This window comes from Macrotis lagotis, chromosome 7 (assembly GCF_037893015.1).
Source record: "Macrotis lagotis isolate mMagLag1 chromosome 7, bilby.v1.9.chrom.fasta, whole genome shotgun sequence".
Lineage (NCBI taxonomy): Eukaryota > Metazoa > Chordata > Mammalia > Peramelemorphia > Peramelidae > Macrotis > Macrotis lagotis.
The window spans coordinates 82,348,887-82,369,627 of NC_133664.1; the positions used below are offsets into that span (position 1 = coordinate 82,348,887).

Below are 20,741 nucleotides of genomic sequence, written 5' to 3' on the forward strand. Positions count from 1 at the left end.
TTTAAGTGTCTATCTTACTTCTGATCTTGGTTTCATTAATTGAGGCTTTACATCCAAGCTTTGACTTCCTTTTCACCAAATACCAGTTTCACAATGAACACATACATAGCAATTAACCAAGAAATCCATTTATTCAAATTGGCAGCAAACTAGAAATCAGAGAAAATATGCTTATAAAAATATTTACTAAACAAAAAGAAGATACTCTCCCATTAGAAGCAAGGTATCTCAGGCCATCCAAAAAAGAGAGAGGCCTAGATTTCATCCAAGGGGGAATAATTGTCTGATATCATTAGTGTAACAAGCTGCAAGATACAACTACTTCCTTATAATAGGTTGCACCATTGTCTGATATAATTATCATCATCATCATCTTCTTTCTCCTCCTCCTTCTCCTCTTTTGTTCCTTTTCCCCTTCTCCTTCTCCTCCTACTTATGCCTCCCCCCATTTAAATTGTAGTTGTGCAGAGTGTTTTCCTGTTTTTTTTTTTACTTCTATTGGTATCAACTCATATATCTTCTTACTTATGTATATAATATACAATACATATATATGTATTCATCATAAATATCATTTCTTGTAAGACAGTAATATTTCATTACATTCATGTATTACCACTTGTTTATTCATCTCCCAATGAGCATCTACTTTGGAAAATTTACACATTTATTCATCTAATAATAATTCATTTCTATAACCCTTAAAGATTTACAAAGAACTTTACTCCCAGCAATCCTATGTACAGGTGCCAGTAAACCCATTTTTCAGTTAAAGAATTTGAAACACCAAGAAGGCAAATGCCTTTTTTTTATGTAGATATGTAGATATTGGAGCTGAGATTTGAATCCAAGCTTCATAATTCTATGACCTATGCTCTTTCTCTATACCGTGCTATTTGTGGATTGAAATTCCTATGTTTCTAGCACCCAGCAGTGACTTGAATATTAATAAAAGTGAACTGTATTGAATTTCAAAAATGCTTGTATTACTCAAATATTTTTAGAATGCTTTGGAAATTGCTTTCTAGTTTAGCCTGCACATTCTTTTGAATATCTTAAGAAGTAACAATCTTCAACCTTAGGAGGCAATTTTGACTTTTTCTTTTTTCAATTAGCCCAAAGTCCCAGGATCTCAGAGTTAGAAGAGACTTTAGATATCATCTCCTAAAATCCTCAAATCTTTTCTCAAATTTGTTTATGGTCACATGTGCCCCATTTTATACTTATGAAGATTTGGATTCTTTTTAAAACACAGATATAAGACTTTCTCTCATTCCTTTGAAATTTCCACTTATTAGATTCATCCTGACATTCTGAGATCTTTTTTGGATCTGGCATCCAATATCAGCTATTCTTAGCATTGTGTCATCTGCAGATTTGATCTTTATTCCATCAATGACTGTATCCAGGTCAATAGGAGTCTGCTGGTAAATCAAGTGGGTGATTAAGTTGAACAATACAGAGTATGACTAATGGGAAAGAAATTGGCTTTTAAATTCTAATTCTAAGATTTTGTTTTCTTGTGTGACTTAAAATTTTCTATGATGGGTGATTTAGTGGGCATGAGAATCTGCTGAACTATTTTTGCATCCATAAAATTTTCAGTCTTTAAGGTTAAGCTCTTTCTTGAATCCCTAGACAGCTTTATTTTTACTGCCAGAAGTCCTGCTTCTCAAAGTGAATGCTTTTCTGCAACCTTGACTGTGTAGAATATGGTCTCAATTGTTCCCTCATTTTTTTTCTCAGATCTTCTCTGTTTTCTAGTGGCACATGTCCTTGGTGAATAACTGTGCTTAACTATGTCAGTGGACTCCCTCATTCTCCCATGGAAGGTTATCCTTCACTGGCCTATACTCTCTTGAACCAGTAAATTTGGGATATTAGATAAACATATCTAGGAATTAGCTATTTCTTTTCTTTCCCTATTTTAATTCTCCCTTAAGGATCAATAACTTTGTTTTGCTTGTGATTACTCCATTATTAACTAGCCCCCTCACTCCTTTATATGTGTGCTATATATATATGTGCTTTCAGTAAGAATGAGATTTATCCGATGTCCATTCTCCTCATCTTTCTCTATTTTTGATTGTTCTTCTCATGCATTCCATTTAAGAGAAGTAGCAAGTTCTACCCCTTCTTCCATTTACTTTCCCTTCTCACTGCCCTCTTCAAATCCTCAGATTGGAATTAATATCAGTTTCTATTCTTTTTAAACTACATCTGCATTTTTTGAAAATACTTGTTCCTTCTCCCTGATGATCATATTAACACTATATCATCATAACACTCCTTCCACTTGCTCAAATAAATTTACTTCTCAAGGTTTTTCTGTACTCTTGTGCCTGCTCAGCACTGTCCTTTTCATCAGAAATACTTGAAACATTTTACTGTATTAAAAATCCAATTTTCTCTATGGGATTATACTCAGCTTTGCAATGTAAATTCATCATATTGGTAAACCTATACCTTTTGGAATATTGCATTCTGAGAACTCTGGTTTTTAGTTGAACTTACTAAATTTTGTATGATCTTAACTGTATAGTTCCTTAGTATTTAAACTCATTTCCAAATGCTTGCAAGATTTTTTTCTTTAATTTTGGAACTCTTGATTATAGCTATGACATTGATTGATAGAGTCTATCTTTATCCTATGGTTCTAATATATGCAAACAATTTTACTTTAGGATTTCTTAAAATATACTAAGATTTCTTAATTTTGATTTTTTAAGGAGTTTGATGGTTCTTAAATTCTTTATTCTTTTACTGTTTTCTACATCAGTTGTTTTTTATATCAGTTCCTGCATTTTCATCTCTTTTCTAATCTTTTTTGTTCTAATATTTTAGTTGATTTGTATAGTATTGATTTCTCTTTAGTCTACATTGTTTTGAGGGATTACATTTTGGGGTGTAATGTTTACCACTTTCTCTTCCAAGCTACTTATTCTCCTAACTCACCTCAAGAGATTTGATTTTATTTTTTTACCTTTCATTTTATTTCTTCTAAGTATTCATGTAGTCTTTATGGAAAATCCACTTTTTCCTTTAAATCTCTGCTTGAAGTTGTTATGGAGTTTAATTTACAATTATTTTTGTCATTAGATAGTATTTTCTTTAATTCATTTATCCTTCCAGCATGGGTTCCTGAAATCCAGTTTTGTGTCAGGGCCAAGCTTTTGCCTCTTGCTGGGTTCTTAGTTGGTGTGGTCAGCCCTGCTTCGTTTTGACCTGAGAGTTGCATTTTTTAACCTTTAAAGTGATATAAAGATCCATTATTATTGTCATTATGATTATTGCTATTCTTACCAATCTTTTACTGACTTTGGTTAGCTATAAAAATCAAAAACATAAATTTACCAATATTTTCAAAAAGAACATCCTGACAGATTCTAAAGGATTGATGGATTGAAGTTTAAATTTCATCATCATCATCATCATCATCATCATCATCATCATAAATGAACGAACATTGACTCAATCTATTGAATTTCTACTGTTGATAATAGTTCCAGTATTAGAACCATTAGAAGATTCTTTGAGGCTAGGAAGGTTTTGTTTAGCAGATCCATTATGGTCCATTGTTTTATATTTGGCTTAATTTTGAATAAATTCCAGCAAAAATTCTATGTGATCCAATTTTGCTGTATCTGCGATGGAGAATACCATCTGTATACAGGGAAAGAATTGTGGAGTTTGAACAAAGACCAAAAACTATTACCTTTAATTTTAAAAAAACGTATCTTATTATGTAATTTTGCTATTTCTTACACTTTATTTTTCTTCCTTAAGGATATGACTAACAATGTAAAGACTAACAGACATGGGGACAGCTAGGTGGCTCAGTGGATAGAGTACTGGCCCTGGAGTCAGGAGTACCTGAGTTCAAATATGACCCCAGACATTTAATAATTACCTAGCTGTGTGGCCTTGGGCAAGCCACTTAACCCCATTGCCTTGCCAAAAACAAAGAAAAAAGAAAAGACTAACAGACAGCCTTCTTGGGGGTGGGAAGGAAGTGAGATTAGGGGGAAAATTGTAAAATTCAAAATAAATAAAATATTTCTTTTATAACAAAAAAATTCTATGTGATCTAGAGAGGTATTAAGAAACTGTTTCTAGAGGCATAAATCATTTTTAAAAATTGGGAAGTGATTGTAATTATGGATAGATTTAACTCTATCATTTAAAAATAATTTTGAACTCCAAAAATCTTCCTAATTGAAAGCAGATTTAAATTTAGTTATATAATTCTACCATATCTTATATAAAGAGATAATTTCTTTAACTTTTATATTTCAGTGCTCTATGATCATGTTAGTGTGAGTACTCCCTCCAGGGAAGCATCTCATAACTCATCCATACTCTTATGTCCTGTGTGGTTCTTGACCATGTCCCCTTAACAGAGGACATGCCCAATGGACCATTTTCCAGTTCTCTTGGCATTATGAAGATACTAATGGAATGCTCATGCTGTACATCTTTCTTGTTCTGACCACATAGCACATCCACTTTTTTCCCCTCACATCATATATCTCTCTGATAATATGTGATTCTTGCCACAATTTTTGGTTAGTAATATGTTTCCCACCATCTATCTTTCACCTCATTATTGATAAAGAAACCCTTTTTCATATAGACTCTGTACTAAATTTCTGCTGTAAGGGTGGCAAGCTTTAGAAAGTATAATTTCCCTATCTTATGCTTTTTCTTTTTTCTTACTCAAAAGTCTAAATAAGAGGAGGATGCTATAGTTTTCAGAAAAAGACAGCAAAAGAAAGAAATTCAAAAGAATCATATCTATTTTTCAGACATGGGTAGAAGAACCCGATACTTGGCTTCAAAATCATTTTTCTTCGATGACAAAGTAATTCTCTCCCTCTTTTTACCTTACCCTTAAAAAAACTTAAAAAAAAACAACTCTGATGACTATGAACTAGAACTTATCAGGCACAAATTGTTCACAGTGTTTTAAATCACTTCATATTTCACACTTGTTCCTTCTTTATGGGATCAATGCTTTTGAGATAATAAATTGGGGCAGAGTTTAGTCAACATGATTATGACCCAAGCACATCAGTCTATAATCATTATGTAAACTGAATACTGTCACTACCTTATCAACATTGTTCTGTGACATCAAATACTAGCTAAGGGGGGGGGGAAGAGTCCTTTTGTATGAAGAAAAGTGTGGGGGGGTTTCCCCTTTAAAGAAGAGGATGAGCATTGACTTAAAAGATTGAATATTTATTATTTTGTGACAGCAATGCTATATATTCCAAGAATTGGGATTTAGATCATCAAATTGTCAGGCACATCCTACAATATTCTTTTGTCAGAAAACTATAAGGAATCTTTAATGATAAAATGTTATCTATACTATCTAAAGATCTCATTTCTTCATTCTTCTCTCCAGATAGTCAGCCTCCAAGATAGATCTTGATCAAATGACAAGGTTGCCTTTTAACAATGAGGGCTCCTTCCTGTAATTAACTCCCTTTTGTGGTAGAGTTATGTCATTTCAACCCATTCTGTTTCAGAAGTGCTATTCCCATGATGGAGAAAATAAATCTGTGATTCTAAGCTGAAGTCAGATCTCAGCATATAATTGTGACCATCATAACAAATGACAAAATGGGATCATGAAAAGAATATTGGTCATAGACTGTTCTATACTCTAGAAGCGCCACAGTCAATCATGGGATTAATTCAACATAGGTCATTGTAAGAACTGGTGGTCCTCCAGAATTATTGTAGTTGGTAAAACCCAGCTCACCCAAGAAATGAGCCACCATACTACTCTTCCCATTTGGATACCCTGGTGGGGTCTGGGATTCAGAGCAGAGGAACCAAGAAAATAAGAAGGTAGAGACTTCTCTCTAGTAGGTCTTCCTACCCATACTTCTCGTGAAATCCAGGGAATCAGCGGAGGGCCAATAGAAAGACAAGGAATTGGTCTTATGACATATGGTGGGTAAATGAAAAATATTTTCCATAAAATTACTTATGAATTTTCTTTTATTGCAATAATATCTGAAATTTCACAATATACCCTTTGAGAACTGCTCATGGATTCTAACTTAAAGATAGATTGTGGGGCAACTAGGTGGCACAGTGGATAGAGCACCAACCCTGAAGTCAAGAGGACCTGAGTTCAAATACAGCCTCAGACACTTAATAATTACCTAGCTGTGTGATCTTGGGCAAATCACTTAACCCCACTGCCTTGCCAAAAAAAAAACCTGATAGATTGTAAAAGGATTTTCTACACCAACAAACTCACACGTCTAATATTTAGTAATGTAAATTTTAACTCTCCCCTCAGTTGTTCCTACCATCCATTTTTGGGAGGATCTAATCTCTTTCAACAAACATCTGCTTATTGCTATAAAAAACAGATGCTTCCCTTCCTTGTTTACCTGAAAATAACATGTTCCAGTAGTCTGACTTCTACCCCCTCTACCCTGAAAACTGTAACAAGTCAAAGTCTCTTCAAGAGTCCACCTATTTGAAATCCTGTAACACCAGATGTACTGGCTTTACTCAATCTGTGTTGCAAGGAATCGCTAAAGTAAAGTGCTGCCTGCCTGAGGATAGCCATTACTCCTAAGCTTTTCTAGCCTGATTAAGTTTCTCCTTTGTATGTTTGACTTTCATCTAATCATTAGCTAATTGGCTATCCTATGTCCCTGAGACCATGGATCCTATTTCAGTAGGATAAATATTGCACCTCTTCTAAAGAGAGTGTGGTCGAGTGGAAGAGCACTGGATTTGTATTCAGAGGACCTTGTCAACTCTGGCTCTGCTGCTGAGGGCCTGTGTGAATTTGAACAAATTATTTCACCTCTCTAGTCTCAGATCATCTTGGGTTTGATCTAGATGGCCTTCAAGGTCCTTTCCAGCTTTAACTCTTTGATCCCATAGTCCTCCTGGTGAAACGGAGGTCACCCTGGGTTCTTGAAAGTTACACCATTTAAACACCATTTCTGCTGGGTCCTCTACCAAAATATCTTCAAGTACAGGTCTAGGAAAAAATTCTATTTCCATCATCTGAGAACCAGCCTAGATGAGAACAGAGAAACTCAACACCAACAGAGAGGTCTCTTAGTAATTGCTTTTTTTGTTGGGCTTTATTTTGTTTCTTTTTTTGAGATTGGATCTCTTCATAATGCATGCTATGTACCAAGGATTGTGATAAGTATTTTTGTAAAAGAAAAGAGAAGGGTATATTACACTGTCAGTCACAGAATAATAATGGAGAGGAGAGGTTGTGAGAAAGAGCAGACCAGTCCTTGAAAAAGTAGTTACAACTAGAACCTCAGTCAGAGTCTTGTCTTATTTTGATGCTTTATTTTGTTCTATTTTTCTTTAGGTTTCTTTTTGCTGCTTCATTTTCTCTCCTCCACCTTGAACCTCTTAAACACACACACACACACACACACACACACACACACACACACACACACACACACACACACACACACACAGGCTGTATTTTTCCCCTTCCTTTGCTCTTTCTGTATAGTCTCTAGCAATAATATAGCACTGTCCCAACTTCACTTAACCTATCTGAAAAGCATTATTTTTCTAGCCCACTATTTGCCATCCAGTGAATTAGGACATTTAGTGCGTCTCAAAAAAGTCCTTTGTGCATTCCAACTTTTTTTCTTATTCTCATTCTCATTTTCTAGTTTCTCACTGAGAGAGTGGAAGGAAGAGGAGGGAGGATTATTGTTGTTTATGTATATGATGTAGTGGGGGCTATAGGAAATGAAGGTTCATTAACACTTTAAATTCTATACATTTTAGTTAACTTTCAATATTATTAAAATTTTTAAATTTATGAAAATTTATGAAGGCTTCTTAGTCTAGAGATATAGTGAATTTCATTAATTTGGTGTCCATTAATTAAGAAAAGGATTGACCTAAAGTTTATCTTCTTTATTATAAAAGATGTTGCCAAGAAACAAGATTTATAAACACATTTAAACTATTTTCAATCTATTTTTAAAAACATATGTATAGTTATCCATTAACTTCAAGCCAATTTTCTTTCTTTCTTTTTTTTGGGGGGGGGGGTTGCAAGGCAGTGGGGTTAAGTGACTTGCCTAAGGTCATATAGCTAGACAATTATTATTAAGCATCTGAGGTCAAATTTGAACTCAGGTACTCCTGACTCCAGGGCCAGTGCTCTATCCACTGTGCCACTTACCCGCCCCCTCAAGCCAGTTTTCAATTATATGAGTCTGTATTTATTACATGCTTACTCTGTCCCTATAGACAGAAATTCCTAGCAGTGAGATATTTGTCATCCAAAGATGAAAAATGACCCAGTTTTTGACCTCAAAGTGTTTACAATCTAGTAACATGATCTTATTTAACTAAGCAAGGCCATAAAGCAGTTCTAGGAGCCCAGGATAAAGGTGAGTTACAATAACTGTAATTGGACTTAAAAATGAAACGACCTTTACAACTTCGTTCATTACCCCATACCTCAACTCTAGATGTCCCCCCCAAATTTTTGGATCTAGCCCAACTTCTTATATCTGAATATCCCAGTATCACCTCAGATTCTTGCCCTAAAATATTATTGTCCATTCTGAGTCCCTTTTTTGTGCCCGAGTTATTTATTCCAGTTCAAATCTTTGTTAACTTTTTATTTTGTTTTGATTTGGTTTTTTGCCTTTTTCTTACTGCCCACATCAATTATTCAATTTCATTTAAAAAACACTAATTATGGGATCTCTGTGAAAGGTCACATGCTAGGTTAGAAATGTAAAGACAAAAAACCCTCGAGGAGTTTAAATTCTGCCAAGGAACACAAATAAGTAAGCAGATAAATTAAGATAATTTGAATCTGGAGGGAGCATTAACATCAATCAGTAGATAAATAACTTTATTTTCTATCTCTGCAATTCTTCTGAAGTGTATAACCTCTTCTCTGTTCCCATTATTATCCCAGCTTTCCTCTTTGGATAATTGCAATAACCCTCATTCTCAAACTAGAAGCTAAGTTGATAACATTTGGACTTGGAGTCTCGATTAGGAAGACCTGAGTTTAATTCAGTGTCAGATACTTACTAACTGTATGACCCTGGACAAGTCACTTGACTCTGCTTGCCTCAGTTTCCTCATCTGGAAAATGAGCTGGAGAACAAAATGACAAATCTTATCTTTAATAAGAAAACCTCACATAGGGGCAGCTAGGTGGAGCAGTGGATAGAGCACAGGCCCTGGAGTCATTTGAACCTGAGCTCAAATTTGACCTCAGGCACTTAATAATTGCCTAGCTGTGTGGCCTTGGACAAGTCACTTAACTCCACTGCATTAAATAAATAATTTTTTTTTAAAAAAGAAAACCTTAAATAGGCTCACTTTGAATTGAACACAACTGAACAACTATCTTTTCCCCCTGCAGATGAGTATCCTTTACATACAGGGTATCAACAGTAAAGCTCCCAAGTGCAGCCAGAACCAGCTTAAAATATGAGAAATATTTAACAAATAAAAATACAAAACAACATAGATAAAGTTAATTTGTAATTTTCTAAGGCAATATGCACTTCAATGTGAAGCCAAATTAATCTTTCTTGTGCATAGATTTGGTCACTTATGTTCTTAAAATCCTACAATACCTACTGAATAGAATTTTAAGTATAAAGCCTAATAGTGAAGGCTGTCTATAATCTGGCACCATATTACCATTCCTTATACAATATCTCCTTTTGATCTGACTATGCTTGTTAAACAAAACTACTTACCATCCTCTATATATGACTGCATTGCATTAATTTATTGTTTTTGTCTGAAATGGTTCATCTCTGTCACTAGGAATACTACTTATCTTTTAATGCCCAGCTTAGATACTCTTTCTATATGAAGCTTCTCTGACTCCTGACTTCCTTCACCAAATAGAATTTATTTTTATCTCACTTGTCATGTAACATTTTATATTATTGTAAGTATCCGTGTCCTAGGCCCACACTGATTTAAGTATAATGTGAAGATTAAAATTATATATCCTTCTGTCAATAAAGAATATTGGATCAATATTGGCTCATTTCTTTTAACATATCAATAATTCTGATTTTTCACAGTCAACCTGGCTTCCCTCAGTTTTTCTGAGATTTTTATTTTCATTTTAAATGAAATACTTTTCATATCTGTGTCAAAATGGTGGCCTTCTCTAATCTGAGAGGGAAGGAGGGAGTCAGTTAAAGTAAAATAAAAGATAGATTGAGTTAAAAAAAAATAAAATGAAGTTCTTTCAGAATTGGTGAAGAATTTATAATAATCTTTGTGTAATTAAATTGTGAATCAAGAATAGGATAAGACACTCAGCTTTATCAGACCTTGTAGGTGACTTTACCGAACAGATCCAAGTTGTCTCATTATGTTCAAACAGACCTTTATCTTTTCCTTTTCTTTTAGTTTTCTTAATTTTTATTTATTTATTTTAATTTTTTTTGTAAATCTTTCTCCTCCCAAGATTAGCTGCTCACAGGATGTTGGTATGGGAAATCAGTACAATTAGATAGGTCTACCTTCTTATCCAGGACTTTGTCCTGATTCATCTGTATGACAAGAACAAGGTGCTCACTTTCCCCATGTTGTTTTGCTATAACATAGAGAAGAAAATAGAACTTCATAAAAAAAAGAAAGAATAAAGATGAATAGTGGTCAGAATGTATATAATCTGCCTTGAGAGTGCTATATCTAGTTTCTTCTAGCTCTCTCAAAATATTTTCACTGTCTATCTCTTATTCTGGATAATTATTTTGTGTGTTTTGATCACATGTTAAAAATAGAATGAGAAGGATCCAATTACAAAAATATGATAATTTTTAAAATCTGCATCCTTAACAAATAAACTCTCATTAATGTTGTAAGATAATGATCTTAAGTAATTACCCCATCTCCTTGGGGTAGATTAACTGTGACCTTTCATCTGTAAGTAAATTATGTAAATTAGTGTTTTCATTAAGCATTAAATAATTTTTCTGGAGAAAGAGAGAAATCCTTTGTAGGTTATTCTTACTATATCCTTCTTTGTCACCTCATCTTCTAGTGTCATTAGAGGAGCAAAAGTAGGAAAGAGTGAAGAAAGTTGATCTAGAAAGCACAGTGAAAATGATCAAGTAATAAAGATCACTTTATAGTATATATTATACCCATGAGGAAACGAAAGGATTGGAAGATACTTTTAGGATTATTTAACCTCACCACTTTAGTTAAGTAAGAGAACCTCAAGATCAACTCCCTACTCCCACTTACCATCACCAATAAAAATTACCTAATGATAAGTTTACTTAATGATAAGTTTAAGTATGTTTTGTGATTCATAAGTAAATCATTGAAGCATTCCAGAAACAAAAAGCAGAGGCACTACTGTAGTATAGACCTCATGATTTAATAAGAGATTATCCCCTGGAGAACCTGCATAGACTTACCTTCTAGCTCCCACACCTGCCCCAGTTTTGTAGATCATGCTGAAACCATTCCCAAAACACAAGAATCCCTCTAAAGCAGAGGGTCCCAATGTCTTTTGTTCTTTAAACCACTTCAAAGAACAAGAAAAGAATGTGTTATGCATCCGTAAGGTAATTTAATTTGCAACTCACAACATTCTTTTAAATGTATTCATTAATTGCTTACAGTTGTAATGATAACTTTTAATATAAAAGGATCCAAATTAAAATTACATTATATTATTATGAACATAAAATTTTATTCTACCAATAATTATGAAAACTCTGAATGTAAAATTATAAAACTTGAATAATGAAATAATTACAGATATTTTATGTGAGACATTTCTGTAAGAATTAAAAGATAATTAATTTGATATTAAATTTCTTCATCTTTTCACTTTTGTTGAATATAAATGACATTTTTAATGAATTAGGTAATAATTTGAAAGACATTTAACATGATAAAATAATTATGTAAAAACAATTTCAATATTGAACTTTTATTAGAAAAAATGCTTGCAATGTTTGGTTCAAGATTAGAGAAATCCAGTATCAAATCTTGTTCCATCTTGAATTTATCTGTATTTCAATTTAAAACATGAATAAAGTGAAAATACCCAAAAATGTGGTAAAAATGGTAAAAGAATTTTATAAGATTTCATGTTGTGAGATAGAATTTTTTTTTATTTTTAATCATCTAACCAATCGATGAAAATGAATTTTTTGTTCAGTTACAGTATGAGTGTTTATTTTTTTTTACTGGCTAATGACAAGCGTTAAATTAAGTGATAAAAGTACTTAAAGTACTTAAAGTTCAATTGCATATGTTGCATCATTTTAAATAATATTAACATATAAACTAACCTTTGCAAAGAAAGAGTTTCTTCTAATATGACCTTTTCTATTACTGGCTCCACTCTCAGAAATTCTTTGAACCACTGACTAGCATTGCCAACCAGTTCAACTGAAAGTATTCCAGTTGGAAGAATAATAACAGGAGTGGAGGACAAGTTTATATAATAAAGCACCATAAATACTAAAAAGAGAAGTCAAACATTTCTGCAGAAGGTCTCACATAAAATTTGTGATGGTCTGTGCTGGTTTTAAGATGGTTTGTGATGCTTACAATCAGCACTGGTGGTTTTCAAATGGTCTGACATTGTGCCATTACAGTTCCATTGCTTGGGACTTCACAATGACATGATTGCACAGTTCATGAAGTATGATTGCAGGATTACCAGGAAGGAAGGAGGAAGCTACTCTAGGGCAGTCCAAATAGAGTAACATGCAACTGGTCATCACCAAGTTTACTCAAATGATAATAGATTAAGAAACTTCAAGAACAAGTTGCACTTAGACTCAGTGTTTGATGTAATTGGTATACAACTAACAAAATCATTATGCATATGATTGTGATTGTCTCAAGTTATTGCATATGCATACACTTATCTCAGAATATAATTATATTTGTAACAATTGGACAATTATTTACTGCTTAAGGCTTCATTTTTTCAATTTTTGAGTGAACCCCCTGGACCATCTTTAACAACATCCTTGGAGACTTGCAATCCACTAAAAGGGAACCACTGCTCTAAAGAACTCCCAGAGAAGGAGATTCCTTTGCATGATACAATTTAAACAATGACAAATTCTTATTATCTCTTTCTCAATGTTCCTTATCATTCATCAGCTTGTCATTACAACATAGACGTGTTGCAATTAGATTTTAGCTTATTATATGTATACATATTTAATATTTTTTGTATAGAGAATATAAAATTCCATTATGCTAATTGTTTGTTGATTTAAAAAAAATTGACCCCCTTATACAAAACACTGCTTTAGAGGATCTTCACACAAGATATTTCTATCCCATATATGAAAATCATTCAAGATTCCTTGGAAATTGTAAACAAAAATAATCCTGATTTTTTTTATACTTTCTGATAATAAGTATCAGGTAAATCAAAAACAGAAATACATTATCAGCAAAAGAATGCTTAACCACTGTGAGAAATGAATTCCAGCACAGGTTGAAGAAGAATTCTTTTTGGATGATGAAGTGATCCTGATAATCCTGTTTGCAGATAACATTGTGGTCATTGTATCAGGCTCCAAGATATTTGAAAAACTTCCTGGAAGGGATCTGATATTATTTAAAGTTGTTTAATCTATTCATCAACATAGGAAAGGTCAAATAAATAAAGGATGTCTATTAGATTTTGGCTTGTGTTTGAATGGATATCATCTTGAGTTTGTTTGTATGTAAATATATTTGGGATAGACAATTGAAATGGACAATGAGCAGAATCCAGAGTTGAAAGGAGAAGGAAAATTATCTGAATTGCTTTGGGGAAATTGCAGAGCCCTTTTATTGTTCTTAAGCTTCCCATAACACCAACTGTCCATCTTTTACATGTATTCCTGTTTAGCAGCAAGACTACTGCTTCTGAATAAGCAAAGAAAAAAGCACAACAAAAGGTGATGCAAAGGTGAAGGATGTCAACTGACTCTAACATAAGCCAATGAGCAACTCCAAAAGAAGAACAGAAGTGAAAGAAATCAAAGAACTAAATAACAGAAGAGAAGCAGAACTGGTCCCATGGGAGAATGAAGGTAGACTATCCAAATTCTTCAACAGTAGCTATGAAACATCAGGAGAAAAGCAAGGAATGACTCCAGCAAATTGAGTGGAACTCCCATCCTGATTTGGGTAACTTGCCCAGGATGAGCCAAGTATGAACTATAACCCATATCATTGGAAGGAATTCATGAAATTAAAGAATCAAAGATCTACTTAAGTATAGTTTATTTTATATTATTTCTATTTTATATTATTGTATTCTTAGTGACATGCTATGCTTCTTGTTGATTTTTAGGAACTGCTGCTAATCTCATCTACCATGTTTTCATAAAATGTTTTTGCTTCTGTAAATGATAAATCTGGGTCATTTTATGCTAATTCTTGTCTGCTTCAATTTCTGGAGGAGAAATTTCCTAACTTTGTCTACAGGTCGTGAAAATGTTTCCTAATTAAAGTTTACTAAACTCTGTCCTCTAGACTATCAAGTCTGTCAACTGATAAAATTGTTTACATTCTCATAAATGCTTGGGTTGCAATTAGCATGAACACCAAAAGGTAGTACCTTAATTATGACTTGGATATGTGTGGGCATGGATGATTAATTAGAAAATATACAATTAATTATATCAAAGACGTTTCTATCATAATGGATAAAGTGCTTGACTCAAAATCAGGGAGACCTGAATTCATATCATGCTTCAGAAACTCACTAGCCATGTGACCCTGGGCAAGACATTTCACCTTTCTGAGTCTTAGTTTCCTCATCTATAAAATGGGGAAAATAATGGCATCTACCTCTTAAGGTTGTCATGAGTTAACAGTAATGTTTGTAAATCATATTGTAAACCTCATTTTATACTATTTATTTGTCCATATATTAGCTACTAATTATTATTTTTGAAATATAACTACTTAAGCAACAAATGATAAAGTTTCAAAATATTAAGTAGAAAACACTTTCTCTAGTATTTTTTAAAACTTCACAGCTGAGAGTAAAGCGTTATTTTAAAGCTGAAACAGAGTGGAATTAGTCAAAGCAAGCTGAGAATCTTTAAAGGCATTATTGCATCATTATGTTTACTCCACATTGACATAATTATCATATTTTTTGTGTGTTTGTATTAATTGAGGGTTTTCTTTCTGGCTAGCACCTAAGCAAGAAAAGATAAAAACAGTTTTATACCATCAGAGTTTTAAGTTTTAGAAGCTGAACAGCAAAGCCGAAATTCAGGAAAGGAAATTAAGAGTTTGGTTTGGCTCCTTTCACTGCCAGCAAAGTTTCTTAAAGGCGTTTTTTTTTCTTCTTCTTCTGATTTTAGTCACTACTTACATTCATGAACCACCAGTCTCAGGGGATTCATAAGGATTCCTCTAAATGGAAAACGGAAATTAGACATGTAAAGGTCAAAGTCTCTTTACCAACTCCCATTCCAAAATAGGAAACCTGAAATTTCACTTTCAAAAACTGGCTTCCCAAAGAAAAAAAAAATCGAGTTTGAGGTTTTATGTGTACAAAGCTAAGAGTTCAGATGAAGCTATCCTCATTTTAAGGTATTTTCAACCTGGCAAAATTATTTTAAGTCAATTCATTCCATGAATGACTTGCACTCAGTATTTTACGAGCTATGAGCAGTTTCATATTTTTGTAAACATTATGCATTATGGTATGTTAAAATTCATTACCTAACTAAAGTTAATCAGATTTTTGCTTATACGTGGATAGTGCTCTTAGTGATGCTTCTATTTTCCGGGCTAGAGATTTGTGTATGTAACTGATGAGTACTGTCCTCATTTAGTGCTGTGTCCACAACCATTAAGAGAAAGGAGTTTCCATGGAGAGTAATGCAGGTGGTAGCAGAGGGAGCTGTCCAGCTGCAGCCAATTAATATGGGATGTGAGACCAGCCTCAAACAGGGCTAGGCATTGAATATACATCTGACCAAAGAAAACTGAATCATAGGATTTCAAGTTGGAAAAGACCTTAGAGATAATTTAGTTCAATCCTCTCATTTTAAAAATAAGTAAATGGAGACTCAGAGATTTAAGTGATTCATTCAAGGTCACATGGATACCAAGCCAGGATTCAAATCCAAACCTGACTTGGTGTCCTATCCCTTTACTTATTCCCCTCAAGCTTTATTCTTCATCTTGCTGCTGACTTTGCAGTTTATCTGAATACCATTTTCCACTTCATCTTAGCATTTGCTCATAACTTTGACTTATTGAATGGCATTTCCTTTCTGCATGAGTAGCACATGTAAGTGACTAGTCATATCATGGCTCTGTTTTTTAATTTTTAATTTTAGAATTCCTAGCTGGCAATTTGGGACTGGTGCCAATGCATAAGAATAGTAAATTGCTTACAGACACTGTGCATGCAAATTGGTCATCACCAGAGATACCAAAAGCCACATTCTGAATGCCACTCTTATGTCTTGTGTTTGGTATTTTGGCTTAAATCCTAGCTTCTTCCTTTCTGAATCCCTCCCTTTTTTTTTCTTGGACTACTCTGATTTTCCACTACAATTTTCTTCCCTGTTTCTGGATCTCCTGGCACTAGTTCCTACTCACACTCTTTAGATAAGTTCTTGTTAGACTTAAGCCTATCACCAGTCCTTGTCTTAGTTCCCCTGCAGGACAGAAGTTCCAGTATGATGCTACTCATCATAAATTCCCATTTTTCATTTGAATCATACTATGGGTATTACACAGTCTGTCACAGAGTAATGGATTAGGTAGAAGAGAGATAATAAGAGTAAAGTAAATGTCCACTAGCTGTCAGTGAAAACCAGGATTAATTATGAGAATCTTTGCAAATTTTTCTGTTCACTTCATCCCTATACTATGGTTCTCCTACATTTCTTTTTAGCCAATTCCTATTTTTTCCATTGAACTTTTCTTTACTATCATAACAATTAGAAACAAAATATTTTGGTTTTTTATATATTATACATATTATATATTATATATATATATATATATATACAGGAGACTATATAAAATAAACTGTTAAATATAGTTTTTAAAAATCATATATTAGTATGCAACTAGTGTTCCTATTTTCCCTTTGAACTATTTTATCTTGTGCATTTTTTACTAATGTTCTTTTCTTTATTTTTTTTTTGCATTTCTGTTCCTAACTGATATTCCCTCTCCCCTTTGTTAACTCCTGCCCCAGTGCCTTCCTGTATAAGAGTTAAGTATTTTTTTAAATTTTTTTTTAGGTTTTTCAAGGCAATGGGGTTAAGTGGCTTGCCCAAGGCCACATGGCTAGGTAATTATTAAGTGTTTGAGGTCGGATTTGAACCCAGGTACTCCTGACACCAAGGCCATTGCTCTATTCACTGCACCACCTAGCCGCCCCATCAGTTAAGTATTTTCAGATAAAACAATTTATATTTGAAAATGGTTGACTAATTCTATACCAACTCTATCACTGTTCTACTGAGAGGCTGGAGGCAGATTTCATTAGGATGTAAGCGTATTGTTTCTTTCTTTGTATCTGTATCACATAATTACCTTTTGCCAAGATAAATCTTTTTATACAAGCAGAAGTGATTCCATTCCAACCCATCTTCTGCCTCAGATAAACTGAGACCCGAGAAAAAGCTTAATTTATTTATTTCATGGGGAAGGTGGGTGGGGAGATGTAATGGGCTTTAAGTAATTTTGCCCAGGGTCCTGAAGCTAGTAAGTGTCTGAGACCAGACTTAAACTCAAGTCCTCATCACACCAGGGTTGGTCCTTCCATGCACTGAACCACCTAGTTGTCCCAGAAAGACTTTAATATAGAAAGGCCAACATCATCCACTGCATCCCAGGTCATTGCCAGTCAACTTAACTTGTGTCTCACCACTGGAATTCAATGACTCTGGAGGAGAGAGTGAGGCTGAAGGCTCTGCCTCACTTAGATCCAATTCACCTGAAAGTCAAATCATTAACCTCATGATATCTTTGATCCTCTGAGAATAAAGGACAAAAAATCTTCTGATTGTCCTACTCTATTATCCCCTCTCTCACACTTATTTTCAATTTCTCCCTCTACTAGCTGCTTCCCTACTGCCTACTAACATGTCCATGCCACCTCGATCCTCCAAAACAAAATAAAACAAAAAATAACCCAACTATCTTGCTCCCTCCATCCCTGATAATTCTTGTTCCTTGGGTCTCCTACCTTTTGTGGCTAAATTCCTGCAACCACTTACAAAAGATGCCTCCACTTTCCTCTCACTTTCTTCTTAACTCTATATAGTTTAGATTCCAGCTCATCATTTCATTGAAACTGCTCTCTCCAAATTTACATATAATTTCCTAATTGCTAAATTGAATAATCTTTTTTTTCAATACTCATTTTTCTTGATTCCTCTCCAGCTTTTGATGCTGTCTATCATTCTCATCTCCTTGGTGCTCTCTTCTTGCTAGGTTTTCAGCACCCTAGTCTTTTCTAATTCTCTTCTGACTCATCTGACCACTCCTCTGTATCCTTTCCTGGATCTTTCTCTAGGTAACACAGGACTCTGTCCCATGCCTTCTTATCTTCTCCCTCTGACTGTACTGCTTCATTTGATGTCTTATAATCTTTATGTTAATATTTATCAGATCTGCTTATCAAGCCCTAACCTCTTTGCTGACCTCCTATCTGGCATCTCCAACTTCTTACCAAACATTTCAAACTGAGTGTCCCATAGACATCTTATACCCCAAACTGAACTCAAGATCCTTCACCCAGCCCCTCCCCCCAAAAAACCCTTCTTTTCTTTATTATTACTATGAGGGTACCACCAATCCTCCCAATCTCTCAGGATTCACTTCAGATGTCATCCTTAACTCCACACTCTCTTTAACCTCCTTCCTTATATCAAATCTGCTGCCAAGATTTGTTGATTTTTTACCTTTTGTGACATTTTTTGCATATGCCCCTTTCTTTCCTCTGACCCTTCCACCACCTAGGTGCAGGCCCTCATCACCTCATACCTGGACTATTACAATAGCTTGCTGATGGGTCTACCTTCTCAAAGTCTCTTCCCTCTTCTCCTAGTCTAATTATAAAATTGTGATTCCTTATCACTTTCAGAATCAAATATAAAATATTCTGTTTGATGTACAAAACCCATCATAATCTGTCCCCATCTTTCCAATCTTCTTATATCTTAATACCACACCAAATACTAAGCAATTCAATGACATTAGCTTCCCTGTTATTCCTCAACTCTCCATCTTCCAGCTCTCTATTCTGGACATTTTCCTTATCCATTCCCCATGTCTGGAATGCACTCCTTCCTCATCTCTACCTCCTGACTTCCCTGACTTTCCTTCATGTCCCATCTAAGATCTTATCTTCCCCAGGTAGCCTATCCCAGTTCCCCTTAATTCTAGTGTCTTTGTTCTATTATTTCCAATTCAACCTCTATATTGCTTGTTTATAAATAGTAGCTTTCATATTTACCTTTGGATAGTGAACTCCCAGAGGATAGATACTGTATTCTTCCTTTCTTTGTATACCTAGAGTCTGCAGCATAAAAGATATTTAATAAATACTTGTTTGATTTACTATTAGGCCTCCAAGTCATTAGTAATGATTAGAATTCTGAATTCTTTCAAAGTTGTTTTCATTTACATCACTGGGGTCATTGTCTATACTTTTCTCCTTGTTCAGCTATTTGATTCTATATCCATTCATAGATAGTCCTTTCCAAGTTTTTCTGAATTCTTTGCCTATCATATCTTATTGCACAAAAAATTCCATTTCATTTTAATACCACAGTTTGTTTAGTTATTACTCAAATAATGAAGATTCACTTCATCTCCAGATTTTTTTTTTGGTACAAATTTTACTGTCGATAACTTTTGTACATATGGGTTCTTTCTAACTTTTTTGTTGTTAAAGTCATTTTCATTTGTATCCAACTCTTCATGATCTCATTTGGAATTTCCTTGGCAGAGTTACTAGAATGGTTTGCCATTTCCATCTCTCATTTTATAGATAAGGAAACTGAGGCAAACAGGGTGAAATGGTTTGTCCAGGGTCAAATAGCTAGTACATGTCTGAGGTCAATTTTGATCTCAGAAAAATGAATCTTCTTGACGTCAGGACTGGTACTCTATCCACTGTGCCACCATATGTCTAGTAAAAATGTAACTTCTCACTTTTTTAGAATTGGGATTGATAACTTGCATTTCTTCTTTTTTTCAAGCTATCCATCCCTTTAATTTAAGAACACCTAAGATACTGAATCTTCTTAGAAATTAAGTAAAGGAACCTTGGAACTTCCTGTCTACAAGGGACCTGGTTCATAGGGGCCCCAGGAAACTTAGAGGAAATGTGGCTGGAGAAATGCTTGACAGGGTAGCAGAAGACTGGAACTTAGTTGACTAACCTAAAGGTGAGGCAATGTCCCAAGGCTGAAGCTTTGGGGGAGCTGGTGAATACTATATGAGGGTACCATATTGATTTATGACACTTATAACTATTATTAGTTCCACTTTGCCCTACTCCTCTTAATTAACCAAATGAGTAGTGATGAGCTATGTGAGTTTGGCTTTAAAAATAATAATAAATTAAATGTGTTAACTTTCGGACTTTGTTCTAATAAGGGACAAATATTAACCTCAACAAAGAACAAAACATAATTTTATTAATATTTTCCCAAGTTTTCTGATTATACAAGCATGTAAGGAGAGACCTGCTAGAA

The 20,741-nt window shown here is 34.2% G+C and overlaps 1 long non-coding RNA gene across 3 annotated transcripts in view; it reads left to right on the plus strand.

Moving 5' to 3' along the window:
• The first annotated feature begins 13,795 nt into the window (after positions 1-13,795).
• The window catches only part of LOC141492663 (uncharacterized), a 37,636-nt gene continuing 30,690 nt past the window's right edge, over positions 13,796-20,741 (plus strand). For 2 of the 3 annotated variants that reach the window (XR_012470021.1, XR_012470019.1), the window contains exon 1: positions 13,796-14,266. This is a non-coding gene — a long non-coding RNA (uncharacterized LOC141492663). Of the gene's footprint in view, positions 14,267-20,243; positions 20,433-20,741 lie in introns of all 3 variants that reach the window. The other variant, XR_012470020.1, reaches the window with a different exon arrangement.